At 40.1% G+C, this 12,977-nt stretch overlaps 1 protein-coding gene across 1 annotated transcript in view; it reads right to left on the reverse strand.

Annotated features, from left to right (window-relative positions):
* The window catches only part of CRB1 (crumbs family member 1, photoreceptor morphogenesis associated), a 193,616-nt gene extending 190,000 nt beyond the window's left edge, over positions 1–3,616 (reverse strand). Inside the window, exon 1 of the mRNA XM_010831101.1 lies at positions 3,512–3,616. The gene's annotated coding sequence lies outside the window, so the exon portion shown is untranslated. The remainder of the gene's footprint in view (positions 1–3,511) is intronic.
* Positions 3,617–12,977: the final 9,361 nt, after the last annotated feature.

Genomic DNA, 12,977 nt, shown 5'->3' on the forward strand with positions numbered 1-12,977 from the left:
CAAGAACACTGGAGTGGGTTGCCATTTCCTTCTCCAATGCATGAAAGTGAAAAGTGAAAGTGAAGTCGCTCAGTCGTGCCCGACTCTTAGCGACCCCATGGACTGCAGCCCACCAGGCTCCTCCATCCATGGGATTTTCCAGGCAAAAGTACTGGAGTTGGGGTGCCATTGGCATGCTAACCAAAAACTCTGGGAACAGAAAAGACCAATACAGATATTAAATCTCTAATTCTGCTCTTACTATAGAAAGACTATAGCATGAATATCCAATAATGTCATAAATTTTTGATGACTGAATTGATATAAAAGCCAATTGAATGAAATTTTATCATGCAATTTGAGGCTATTTTGAACGTGAGATATTTATAATAATCAAGTACATTAATTTGAAAAGATATACAGCCAAATAATATTGGAAAGTTAAGGAAATATCAAGATATTTAATCCCTTAATGTAATTACAAGGCTTCCCAGGTGGTGCTACTGGTAAAGAACCCACCTGCCAATGCAGATGTAAGAGACGCCGGTTTGAACTCCTGGAGAAGGGAATGTCGACCCACTCCAGTATTCCTGCCTGGAGAATCCCATGGACAGAGGAGCCTGGCAGGCTACAGTCCATAGGGTTGCAAAGAGTAAGACATGACTGAAGTAACTTCGTACACACACTCAATGTAATTACAAGTTAGACTAAACTGCTTAGAAAATGTCTTGTAGCCCACAGTGATAAGGAAAGTAAAATTCAATCATTATAACGGAAAGAAAAGACATATATGTCTACCATCTTACATATTTCAATTTTTCCATTATAAATATCCCTTTCAAATGTTTTTAAAGAGTATATTGTTCAAGAAATTATTTTGCATGGATATTTAAATATTACTGATTAAGGTTTATGATAGTGAGTCATTCTGGTTCCTGAATTTATTGCTTTTACTTAGGTCCTACTAAATGCAAACTTACAGAAGTTCCCAGTTTTGAATATCCTGTGAGAATGCCATATATATATATATATACATATATATATATATATAAAGAGATGATTAATGTTCACTTCAGACTTTAAAAAAAAATCAGATAGTGCTTTTTAAATTGTGAGGACAACACTAAAAGAATAGAAACAAAATAATATTTTCAAATCAGAAGGTGGGGATGAGGGAGGAATAAATAAAACTGCATCAACCCAAAATAGTGCACAAATGGAGGGGGATAAAAATGAGACTGAGAAAACATGGTAAACAGAAAGCACAAAATAAGATGACATAAACAAGCCCAAATATAATAATAATTACAGTACATATAAATGAAACCAAATCATCACTTGGATGATAGAAAGTTTCAAATTAAAATGAACACAAAATTTAACTATAGTTTGTGTGCAAGAAATTAATCTAAAGCATGGTGGAGCAGAGTGAAGCAGAAGAAAGAGCCTTCAGCTAAACTCATGTAATACTATGCATGCCTACTGGTCATCATCATGTGTCACTGTTTCATGTCTACACTTCAAAAAACAAAGAAACATATACTCTCACCTTAAAGAAATTGTTCCTCCTATAAAAGCTAAGCTTGTCTAGATTCCTGACACAAAGAAAGTATAAATGAATAGATGTTTGTTGTCATGGCGTTGATTTGTTATGCAACAACAGGGAACCACCTCATTCAAAGATCCTGGAATTGGAAATGCTATGAATGATGAGAATATGAATGAAGAGTGTTCTGGTGTTTTCTTTAAAGGAGGAATAATTTCATTCTATTAGCCTGTTGGCTAAGATCAAGTGTAGTATGTAGTATAAGGAAATGACGATCTACTCCAGTATTCTTGCCTGAAAAATTTCATGGACAGAGGATTCTATCTACAGTCTACTCTGGCTACAGTCCATGGAGTCACAAAGAGTCAGACACAACTGAATGGCTGAGCACAGAGCACACATGTGGTTTTTATTTTTTGGTGTTTAGACAAGGAACAGTGAGTCATGTTGATGGCCAGTAGACATGCACATTATTACATAAGTTTTGCTGAACAACAATATTTGAAAACCTTTTCAATATTTAGTCAAATTCTCCCTTTTTAAGCACTCAAGGGAGAAGTCACAGTTCTTTGTAATCTAATCTCAAAGTGACATCTCATTGCTTTTGTGTTCTTTCATTCCTTAGGAAATAGGTTCAGTCTACGCTCAAGAAGAAGGGATTTCACAAGAATGAGTACTGTTGGGGGGATCGCTGTGGGCCATCTTAAGGATGCCTACCAGCCAGTTGATGGTCGTTTCTCTCTCATCTAGATCCCTTGATGTTGTAGCACAGGTCACTGATGCTCTGTTTTGGTGTGGTTTTGCTTGTTTTGCTTTGTTTTCTTTTTAAATCCTCTTTCTCTGTGTTTAATTTTGGATAGCTTCTGTGGCCTCATCACTAATTTTTCCTTCAATGTCTAATTTGCCACTAATCCCACCTGTTAGGTAGTTAGAATAGGAAACAGGAGTCCAGAATGGCAGTGGCTAAAAGACAAGGAAAGGAAAAGCCCACAAAAATAGAACAAAGGAAGGTCTGAGGACCTGAAAGAGGACCTCAAATAGAACAAACAGCACTCCTGGCTAGCCCAATTTACATAGGGCAGGCCCAGGGAGAGGAAATATATTAAAAGAGGAGCCAAAGGGCCGGAGGTCTCTCTCTCTCCCCTGTGTGCTGGAGTGCTCTTCTCTTTGCGTTTTTGGGTCAACATGCCCTCATGCCTCGAGGATGGATTTTCTTGCTATTTTCTAAATAAAATAGAGCTGTAACACAGAGCTGTAACACTGATTTGTCTAAGAGCTATAACACAGTCTGTTCGTGACCTGAGAGCTATAACACGGTCTGTCCAAGACCCAAGAGCTGTGACGTGCTGAGGGCTTTAATGTCCATCACTCCAAATCTTTGTTGTGATGAGACAGAACCGAGGAGCATACACTCGCCTGACATATCCATGGTATCTCATATGTTCTTGTTTTAATCTAAGTTTGACTTAAATCTTTTCTTATATTGCCCATATTTCTACTTAACTTCTTGAACATCTGAAATACACTAGTAACAACCATTTTAATGTTCTTATCTGCTAAGATCTGTGTCATCTGTGTCAGTTTATGATCATTTTTGATTGACTGGGATCTTACTTTCCTGTTTCTTTGCATGCCTCTTTTATTTGTCAACTTTACCCTTATAGGTGCTGATTATTTCTGTCATCTTATAAATATTTTTGGACTTTGTCCTGGGATGCAGTTATTTGGAAATAGTTTAATCCTTTCCGGTTTGCATTTAAGATTTGTTGTGCAGAACAAGAGTAGGCTGAATCCAGAGTTAATTATTTACCACTGCAAGATCCTTCTGTTTACTCCATGCCCCATCAATCACGAGGTTATCTAGTCTGGCAGGTCATAATAGTCCTTTGCTGAGTGCTGGGTGCTATTATCTTCCATCATTTCAGGTCATATTCTTTCCTGGGTCTTAAGTAGTTTCCTCGCATGCACAAGTGGATTAGAACTCACCTGAATATGCAAGAGGAAGCCTCTCCAGGTCTCTGGTCCTCTGTCTCTGGGCAGCAATCTCTTCTCAGGAACTTTGTACTGAGAATTCTTTCTGGCAGAGTCTCCTCAAACATTCAGCTTTGCCCTTCAGTTCAGTGATTCACTGGGCTCAGCTTGGGTCTCCCCACCCAATGCTGTTTCCTGGAAATTCTCTCAAGGTCATAAGCTCAATAAATCATAGGGCTCATCTTGCTTGTTTCTCACTGCTTAGGGATTACTGTCCTTTGTTACCTGATGGCCCATGTCTTAAAAACCCTTGTTTCATACATTTGGTCAAGTTTTTAATTGCTTCAGACAAAAGGGTAATTCTGTCCTTGTTATTCCATCTTGCACAGAAGTGGGCGTGCCCTTCAGAATATAACTTTTATTTATTTTTAAATTAAAATATGTATTTATTTATATTGATGTAATTTTGGTTTATAACACTATATAAGTTTCATGTGAACATTATATTTTTGGCTTTTATATACACCACAGTATGCATGCACGTGTACTAAGTTGCTCCAGTCGTGTTTGACTTTTAGCAACACCATGGACTGTAGTTCGCCACGCTCCTCTGACCATGGGATTCTCCAGGCAAGAATACTGGAGTGGGTTGTCATGCCTTCCTCTAGTTGATCTTCCCAACCCAGGGATCAAACCCGCATCTCATGTTTCCTGCATTGGCAGGTGAGTTCTTTACCACTAGTGCCACCAGAGTATACTTATCAAGAAAAACTGTTTCCATCCATCACTGCACAGTTGACCTCCTTTAACCATTTTGCCCTCCCTCCATCCCTCTTCCTCTCTGGTAACTACTGCTCTTTTATCTATGTGATTTGTTAACTTATTTATTCCTCATATGTGGGAAATCATATGGTATTGACTTTCTCTGTAGGACTTATTTCACTTAGAATAATACTGTTGGGGGTCCATCCATGTTGTCATAAGATTGCATATCTTTTTGTGGATTATACAGTGGAAGTGAGAAGTAGATTTAAGGGACTAGATCTGATAGACAAAGTGCCTGATGAACTATGGACAGAGGTTCGTGACATTGTACAGGAGACAGGGATCAAGACCATCCCCAAGAAAAAGAAATGCAAAAAAGCAAAATGGCTGTCTGAGGAGGCCTTACAAATAGCTGAGAAAAGAAGATAAGCAAAAAACAAAGGAGAAAAGGAAAGATACAAGCATCTGAATGCAGAGTTCCAAAGAACAGCAAGGAGAGATAAGAAAGCTTTCCTCAGCAATCAATGCAAAGATATAGAGGAAAACAACAGAAAGGGAAACATTAGATATCTCTTCAAGAAAATCAGAGATACCAAGGAAACATTTCATGCAAAGATGGGCACTATAAAGGACAGAAATGGTATGGGCCTAACAAAAGCAGAAGATACCAAGAGGTGGCAAGAATACATAGAAGAACTATACATAAAAGATCTTCATGACCCAGATAATCACAGTGATGTGATCACTCACCTAAAGCCAGACATCCTGGAATGTGAAGTCAAGTGGGTCTTAAGAAGCATCACTATGAACAAAGCTAGTGGAGGTGACAGAATTCCAGTTGAGCTATTCCAAATCCTAAAATATGATGCTGTGAAAGTGCTGCACTCAATATGCCAGCAAATTTGGAAAACTCAGCAGTGGACACAGGACTGGAAAAGGTCAGTTTTCATTCCAATCCCAAAGAAAGGCAATGCCAAAGAATGCTCAAACTACCACACAATTGCACTCATTTCACACGCTAGCAAAGTAATGCTCAAAATTCTCCAAGCCAGGCTTCAGCAATACATGAAACATGAATTTTCAGATGTTGAAGCTAGATTTAGAAAAGGCAGAGGAACCAGAGATCAAATTTCCAACATCTGCTGGATCACTGAAAAAACAAGAGAGTTTTAGAAAACCATTTATTTCTGCTTTATTGACTATGCCAAAGCCTTTGACTGTGTGGATCACAATAAACTGTGGAAAATTCTGAAAGAGATGGGAATACCAGACCACCTGACCTGCCTCTTGAGAAATCTGTATGCAGGTCAGGAAGAAACAGTTAGAATTGGACATGGAACAACAGACTGGTTCCAAATAGGAAAAGGAGTACATCAAGGCTGTATATTGTCACCCTGGTTATTTAACTTATATGCAGAGTACATCATGAGAAACACTGGGCTGGATGTAGCATGAGCTGGAATCAAGATTGCAGAGAAAAATATCAATAACGTCAGATATGCAGATGACACCACCCTTATGGCAGAAAGTGAAGAAGAACTAAAAAGCCTCTTGGTGAAAGTGAAAGAGGAGAGTGAAGAAGTTGGCTTAAAGCTCAACATTCAGAAAACTAAAATCATAGCATCTGGTCCCATCACTGCATGGCAAATAGATGGGGAAACAGTGGCAGACTTTGTTTTTTGGGGCTCCAAAATCACCGAAGATGGTAACTCCAGCCATGAAATTAAAAGACGCTTACTCCTTGGAAGGGAAGTTATGACCAACCTAGACAGCATATTAAAAAGCAGAGACAATACTTTGTCAATAAAGGTCTGTCTAGTCAAGGCTATGGTTTTTCCTGTGGTCATGTATGGATGTGAGAGTTGGACTATAAAGAAAGCTGAGTGTGGAAGAATTGATGCTTTTGAACTGTGGTGTTGGAGAAGACTCTTGAGAGTCCCTTGGACTGTAAGGAGATCCAACCAGTCCATCCTAAAGGAGATCAGTCCTGGGTGTTCATTGGAAGGACTGATGTTGAAGCTGAAACTCCAATACTTTGGTCACCTGATGCGAAGAGCTGACTCATTTGAAAAGACCCTGATGCTGGGAAAGATTGAGGGCAGGAGGAGACGGGGACAACAGAGTATAAGATGGTTGGATGGCTTCATCAACTCAATGGACATGAGTTTGGGTAAACTCCAGGAGTTGGTGATGGACAGGGATGCCTGGCATGCTGTGGTTCGCATGGGGTCGCAAAGAGTTGGACACGACTGAGCAACTGAACTGAACTGAATACTCCATTGTGAATATGTGTGTGTGCATATTGTATATCTCACATCTTCTTTATCCATTCATCCATTCATCACTAGGCACTTGGGTTGTCTCCATATCTTGGCTATTGTAAATAAGGCTGTGGTTAACACAGTGGTGCACATACCTTTTTGAATCCATGTTTTATTATTCTTCAAATAAATACCCAGAACTAGAATAGCTGGTTCATATGGTCGTATATCTGAAAAGGGGTTAATATGCAAAATATACAAAGAACTCACCCAAGTCAACATCAGAAAAACCAACCACCAAATTTAAAAATGAGCAGAGGACCTAAGAGACACTTTACCAAAGAAGACATACAGTGGCCAGCAAGCACGGGAAAAGATGCTCTTCATCACTAATCGTCAGGGAAATGCAAGTCAAAACCACAATGAAATACCACCTCATACCCATCACAATGGCTGTATCAAAAGGGTAAGAAATAACAAGTACTATGAGCATGTGGAGAAAAGGAAACCCTCCTACACTGTTGGTGAGACTGTAAGTTGGTACAACCACTATGGGAAACAGTATGGAGATTCCTCGAAAAGTTAAGAATATAACCTTTAAATGCAACATAATTTTTAAATGTAATAAATTTCTGAACTTTGCACTTTTTTACTGAAGTTTAACTGACTTACAATTTTATATTAGTTGTACAACATCGTGATTCAACAGTTTCCTACATTATGAAATGATCACCATAATAAATCTAGTTACCATCTGTCTCCATACAAAGTTATTACAATGTTATTGACTATATTCTCCTGTTGTATATTACATCCCCATGACTATATTCTCCTGTTGTATATTACATCCCCATGGCTATATTCTCCTGTTGTATATTACATCCCCATGGCTATATTCTCCTGTTGTATATTACATCCCCATGGCGTATTTATAGCTGGAAGTTTGTACCTCTTAATCTGCCCCTCTTATTTGTTTTTATCCAAGTTTGCGTAACTGAAAAGGAAGGCAATTCCTGGTGGATCATTTGTATTTCTTTCTCCTTCATGAGTAGAGTAAAAACAGAATTTCCAGACAAGACAGATAAATTGAGTATAAGTGAACTTTGCCTTGTCACTGCCTCCAGCATCTTTCTTTAGCATCTCTCTTCCTTACAGTGGAAAGTCAGTAATCATGCTGCACTGGGGTCATTCAGGGTCCCCACTATAGAGGTCACGATAGTCCAAATCTTTCCCAAGCTCTCCACAGGTGATCTGCTTTAGGTCTTGCTGCTTCAAGTCTCTCAGAGAAGACAATGGCAACCCACTCCAGTACTCTTGCCTGGAAAATCCCATGGATGGAGGAGCCTGGTGGGCTACAGTCCACGGGGTTGCTAAGAGTCAGACACGACTGAGTGACTTCACTTTCATGCATTGGAGAAGGAAATGGCAACCCACTCCAGCGTTCTTGCCTAGAGAATCCCAGGGACGGGGGAGCCTGGTTGGGCTGCTGTCTATGGCATTGCACAGAGTCGGACACAACTGAAGCAACTTAGCAGCAGCAGCAGCAGCTCAAGTCTCTAAGAAACAAAGTAAATATATGTTGATTTTTTCATTATCTTTTCACAAATTAACCTTCTGGAGAGTCTAAATTAACAAAAGCAACAAACAATGAGGAGGAATGTCAGATACCACAGCAAGCTATTTGGAGAAGATATTGGTTTGGTTTTGTGCATGCTAAGTCACTTCAGTCGTGTCCGACTCTTTGTGACCCTATAAACTGTAGCCCAGCAGGCTACAGCCCATTTGTCCATGGGGTTCTCCAGGCAAGAATACAGGACAGTAGGTCAAACTCACTCTATATGTCAAAGGACTGGGACGACCTTTGTTAAATTTTCCCAACTTAGGGTTTACCAAATTCAGCCTCTTTGTTGTCAAGTTCTGCCTTTCTTTCTTAACTCCTATATATTCTTTGATCTAGAAATCTATTTGACCTGTCCAGTGACCTCTGAATATGTGATACAATGTGAATTCTTAGAATTACAAAAGCATATAAATATTATACAATAAATGAATCAACTCAAGTTTAATTTGAGAATTCTGATATTTATGAACTTTAATTTGTGAACGTCCATTACTCGATAAAGTAGAAAATTAACAGAATTCCAGTTTTTTTTTACCCATGAACCAGAGACAAAATGAGCCTGTGAAATAGTTAAATATTCATTTTTTCTGATGACCATATGGTTTTGGTTTTAATTACAGACATAAGCAAAAATTTTATAAAATGCAAAAAAAATGAGAACTGTGTGAGTGACTTATAAAATCACGGGGTTGGGTGATGCATTAGGAAGGCATTCGCAGCACCCAGGGGTCCTCAGGTACCAAGAACCTGTGATCACACTGAAGATTAATTCTAGCAAAACACTGTGACTTTATCGTGCTGGCTAAGACGTCCAGGGGAATCACACAGGCCCAGGGAAACTTGTCAAAAAGAGATTGTTTCCTAATTCACTGAAAGTGAAGACTGAAAGTGAAAGTGCTGGTCGCTTAGCCTCATGTCTGACTCTTTGTGATCCCATGGACTGTAGCCTGACAGGCTCCTCTCTTCTTGGGATTTCCCAGGCAAGAATAGTTGGCTAGGTTGCCATTCCATTCTCCAGGAGAAGATCCAAACCCAGGGATTGAACCTGGATTTGTTGCACTGCAGACAGATTCTTTACTTTCTGAGCTGCCAGGGAAGCCCCAGTTCAGAGACTAAACAAAATTAAATGAGTAATTCCTGAAAGTTAAGATTTATTGAGACAGTTTTAATTTTATGCAGATGATTCTTTTCATTATTTAATTAGCAGGTGTATTTCCCGGGCATGTTCATCTGGTGAAAATGGGAGGAGCTTTGTCTCCTGTCTCATGCACTGCTTCTCAAAACTTCTGGCTTGTAATCATCAATCCTTATTTCCACCACTTTGGCCTCAGCAAAGAAGAAAATATAAGTCACAATATACTGTTCATAGCTCAATCCCACTCTTATCACCATTATTCACCATTCTACTCCTCGAGCTTAGAAAGTTTGGAGAGACAGAGGCTTTGAAATGCAGTAACACAGATGAGCTCAACTTGAGACTGACATTCTTATTCCTAGTCCTTTGCACATCCCACGGAGAGGAACGTTTCACTGGCTATTTTTTCTCTGGAGGTCGTGGCCTCTGTCAAGTTGACCGATCTCTCTCCCCATCCTCCATTTCTTTCTGAATTCTACCTTGTTTATTCTCTGACTCCCAAACTCATGGTCATGTATCATTAAAAGCAGTTTCGCTGTCATCTCCTTGCACAATCTTCAAAGAAGCCACGCCCTTGGAGGAGGTGCAGCCTCACCTTTCTACCCCCGCCAAGCAGTTATCCCAACTACCTTCCAGGTCACTTCCCAACCAGATGGACTGCCGTGCTGATCAGAATCATCCTTCTCAGGTTAACAACCATCTCACACTTCAGAAGCCTGCACCCCTGACCTATTTCAGCAACCAACTCTCAAGACCACAACTTGTTGCCATCCCTCACTCCCATACATGGAATTGTTCAGTGACATGGTAATCATTGACCTGCAGCACAACATGTTTTCAAAGACAGACTAGGTTTAAATTTTAACTAGAAGTGAAAGGATTGTGACAGAGCATAGGGTGAACCTCTAAGTTCAGCAATGATCATTTCAAAAATCCATCAAGGAAGAAAAGATATTCCAACCGAGCAGTGGGTTTCCTTGTTCTCTTTTAAAAACAACTAGAGTATTATAATGAACACTTGATTCATCCACTTTTGAAAGACATATCCAATGATTCTAAGATTTTTCCATGCTTACTATGAGTCTGTGTAAGACAGGCCTGAAGATCCGACCTTTAGTCTTGCAAAGCAGCAAATGATGAATAGTTAGAAATTTACCTAACTCAGAGGCAAGATAACTGAGAATTCTGTGTACCAGAGTGAGCACTTACACTCATCATGAAGGCTGCTTAATGAGTAACTGGGAGCTAATGGAACAGAGCTGTCCTGGAGAATGGGGGCAGTTTATGTCAACGAGGGGAGATGTGACCAGCCAAGTACATGCATCAGTTCAGTCCAGTTCAGTTCAGTCGCTCAGTCATGATCGACTCTTTGAAACCCCATGAACTGCAGCATGTCAGGCCTTCCTGTCCATCACCAACTCCCGGAGTTTACTCAAACTCATGTCCATTTAGTCAGTGATGCCATCCAACCAACCATCTTATCCTCTGCCATCCACTTATCCTCCCACCTTCAATCTTTCCCAGCATCAGGGTCTTTTCAAATGAGTCAGTTCTTCGAGTCAGGGGGCCAAAGTATTGGAGCTTCAGCTTCAGCATCTGTCCTTCCAATGAATATTTAGGACTGATCTCTTTTAGGATGGACTGGTTGGATCTCCTTGCTGTCCAAGGGACTCTCAAGAGTCTTCTCCAACACCACAGTTCAAAAGCATCAATTCTTCTGCACTCAGCTTTCTTTATAGTCCAACTCTCACGTCCATACATGACTACTGGAAAAACCATAGTCTTGACTAGATGGACCTGTGTTGGCAAAGTAATGTCTCTGCTTTTTATTATGCTGTGCTGTCTAGGTTGGTCATAGCTTTTCTTCCAAGGAGTAGTAAAGTTAAGTCACTCAGTCGTGTTCGACCCCATGGACTGTAGCCCATTAGGCTCCTCCATCCATGGAATTTTCCAGGCAAGAGTACTGGAGTGGGTTGCCATTTCCTTCTCCAGGGATCTTCCTGACCCAGGGATGGGACCTAGGTCTCCCACATTGCAGGCAGACACTTTACCATCTGAGCCACCAGGGAAGCCCCAAGGAGTAAGCATCTTTTAATTTCATGGCTGCAGTCAACATCTGCAGTGATTGTGGACCCCCCAAAAATAAAGTCTCTCACTGTTTCCATTGTTTCCCCATCTCTTTGTCATGAAGTGATGGGGCCAGATGCCATGATCTTAGTCTTCTGAATGTTGACTTTTAACCCAACATTTTCACTCACCTCTTTCACTTTCATCAAAAGGCTTTTTAGTTCTTTTTCACTTTCTGCCATAAGGGTGGTGTCATCTGCATATCTGAGGTTATTGGTATTTCTCTTGGCAATCTTGATTCCAGCTTATGCTTCATCGAGCCCAGCATTTCTCAAGATGTACTCTGCATATAGGTTAAATAAGCAGGGTGACAACACACAGCTTTGACATACTCCTTTCCTGATTTGGAACCAGTCTGTTGTTCCACACACAGTTCTAACTATTGCTTCCTGATCTGAATACAGATTTCTCAGGAGGCAGGTCAGGTGGTCTGGTATTCCCATCTCTTGAAGAATTTTTCACAGTTTATTGTAACCCACACAATCAAAGGCTTTGGCCTAGTTAATAAAGCAGAAGTAGATATTTTTCTGGAATGCTCTTTTTTTCTTGATGATCCAGCTGATGTTGGCAATTTGATCTCTGGTTCTCTGCCTTTTCTAAATCCAGCTTGAACATCTGGAAGTTCATGGTTCACATACTGTTGAAGCCTGGCTTGCAGAATTTTGAGCATTACTTTGCTAGCATCCGAGATGAGTGCAACTGTGCAGTAGTTTGAGCATTCTTTGGCATTGCCTTTCTTTGGGATTAGAATGAAAACTGTCCTTTTCCAGTTCTGTGTCCACTGCTGAGTTTTCCAAATTTGCTGGCATATTGAGTGCAGCACTTTCATAGCATCATCTTTTAGGATTTGAAATAGCTCAACTGGAGTTCCATCACCTCCACTAACTTTGCTTGTAGTGATGCTTCCTAAGGCCTACCTGACTTCACACTCAAGGATGTCTGGCTCTAGGTGAATGATCACACCATCATGGTTATCTGGGTCATGAAGATCTTTTTTATATAGTTCTGTGTATTCTTGCCACCTCTTAATATCTTCTGCTTCTGTGAGGCCCATACCATTTCTGTCTTTTATAGTGCCCATCTTTGCATGACATATTCCCCTAGTAATTCTAATTTTCTTGAAGAGATCTCTAGTCTTTCCCATTCTATTATTTTCCTCTATTTCTTTGCATTTATTACTGAGGAATGCTTTCTTATCTCTCCTTGCTATTCTTTGGAACTTTGCATTTATATGGGTATATCTTTCCTTTTCTCCTTTGCCTTTAGCATCTCTTCTTTTCTCAGCTATTTGTAAGGCCTCCTCAGACAACCTTTTTGTCTTTTCGCATTTCTTTTTCTTGGGGATGGTCTTGATCCCTGCCTCCTGTACAATATCACGAACCTCCGTAGTTCTTCAGGCACTCTATCAGATCTCATCCCTTGAATTTATTTCTTACTTCCACTGTATAATTGTAAGGGATTTGATTTAGGTCATACCTGAAAGGTCTAGGGGTTTCCTCTACTTTCTTCAATTTATGTCTGAATTTGGCAATAAGGAGTTCATGATCTGAGCCACAGTCAGCTTCCAGTCTT

Source organism: Bison bison, unplaced genomic scaffold, assembly GCF_000754665.1.
Source record: "Bison bison bison isolate TAMUID 2011002044 unplaced genomic scaffold, Bison_UMD1.0 scf7180017864524, whole genome shotgun sequence".
NCBI classification, from domain to species: domain Eukaryota; kingdom Metazoa; phylum Chordata; class Mammalia; order Artiodactyla; family Bovidae; genus Bison; species Bison bison.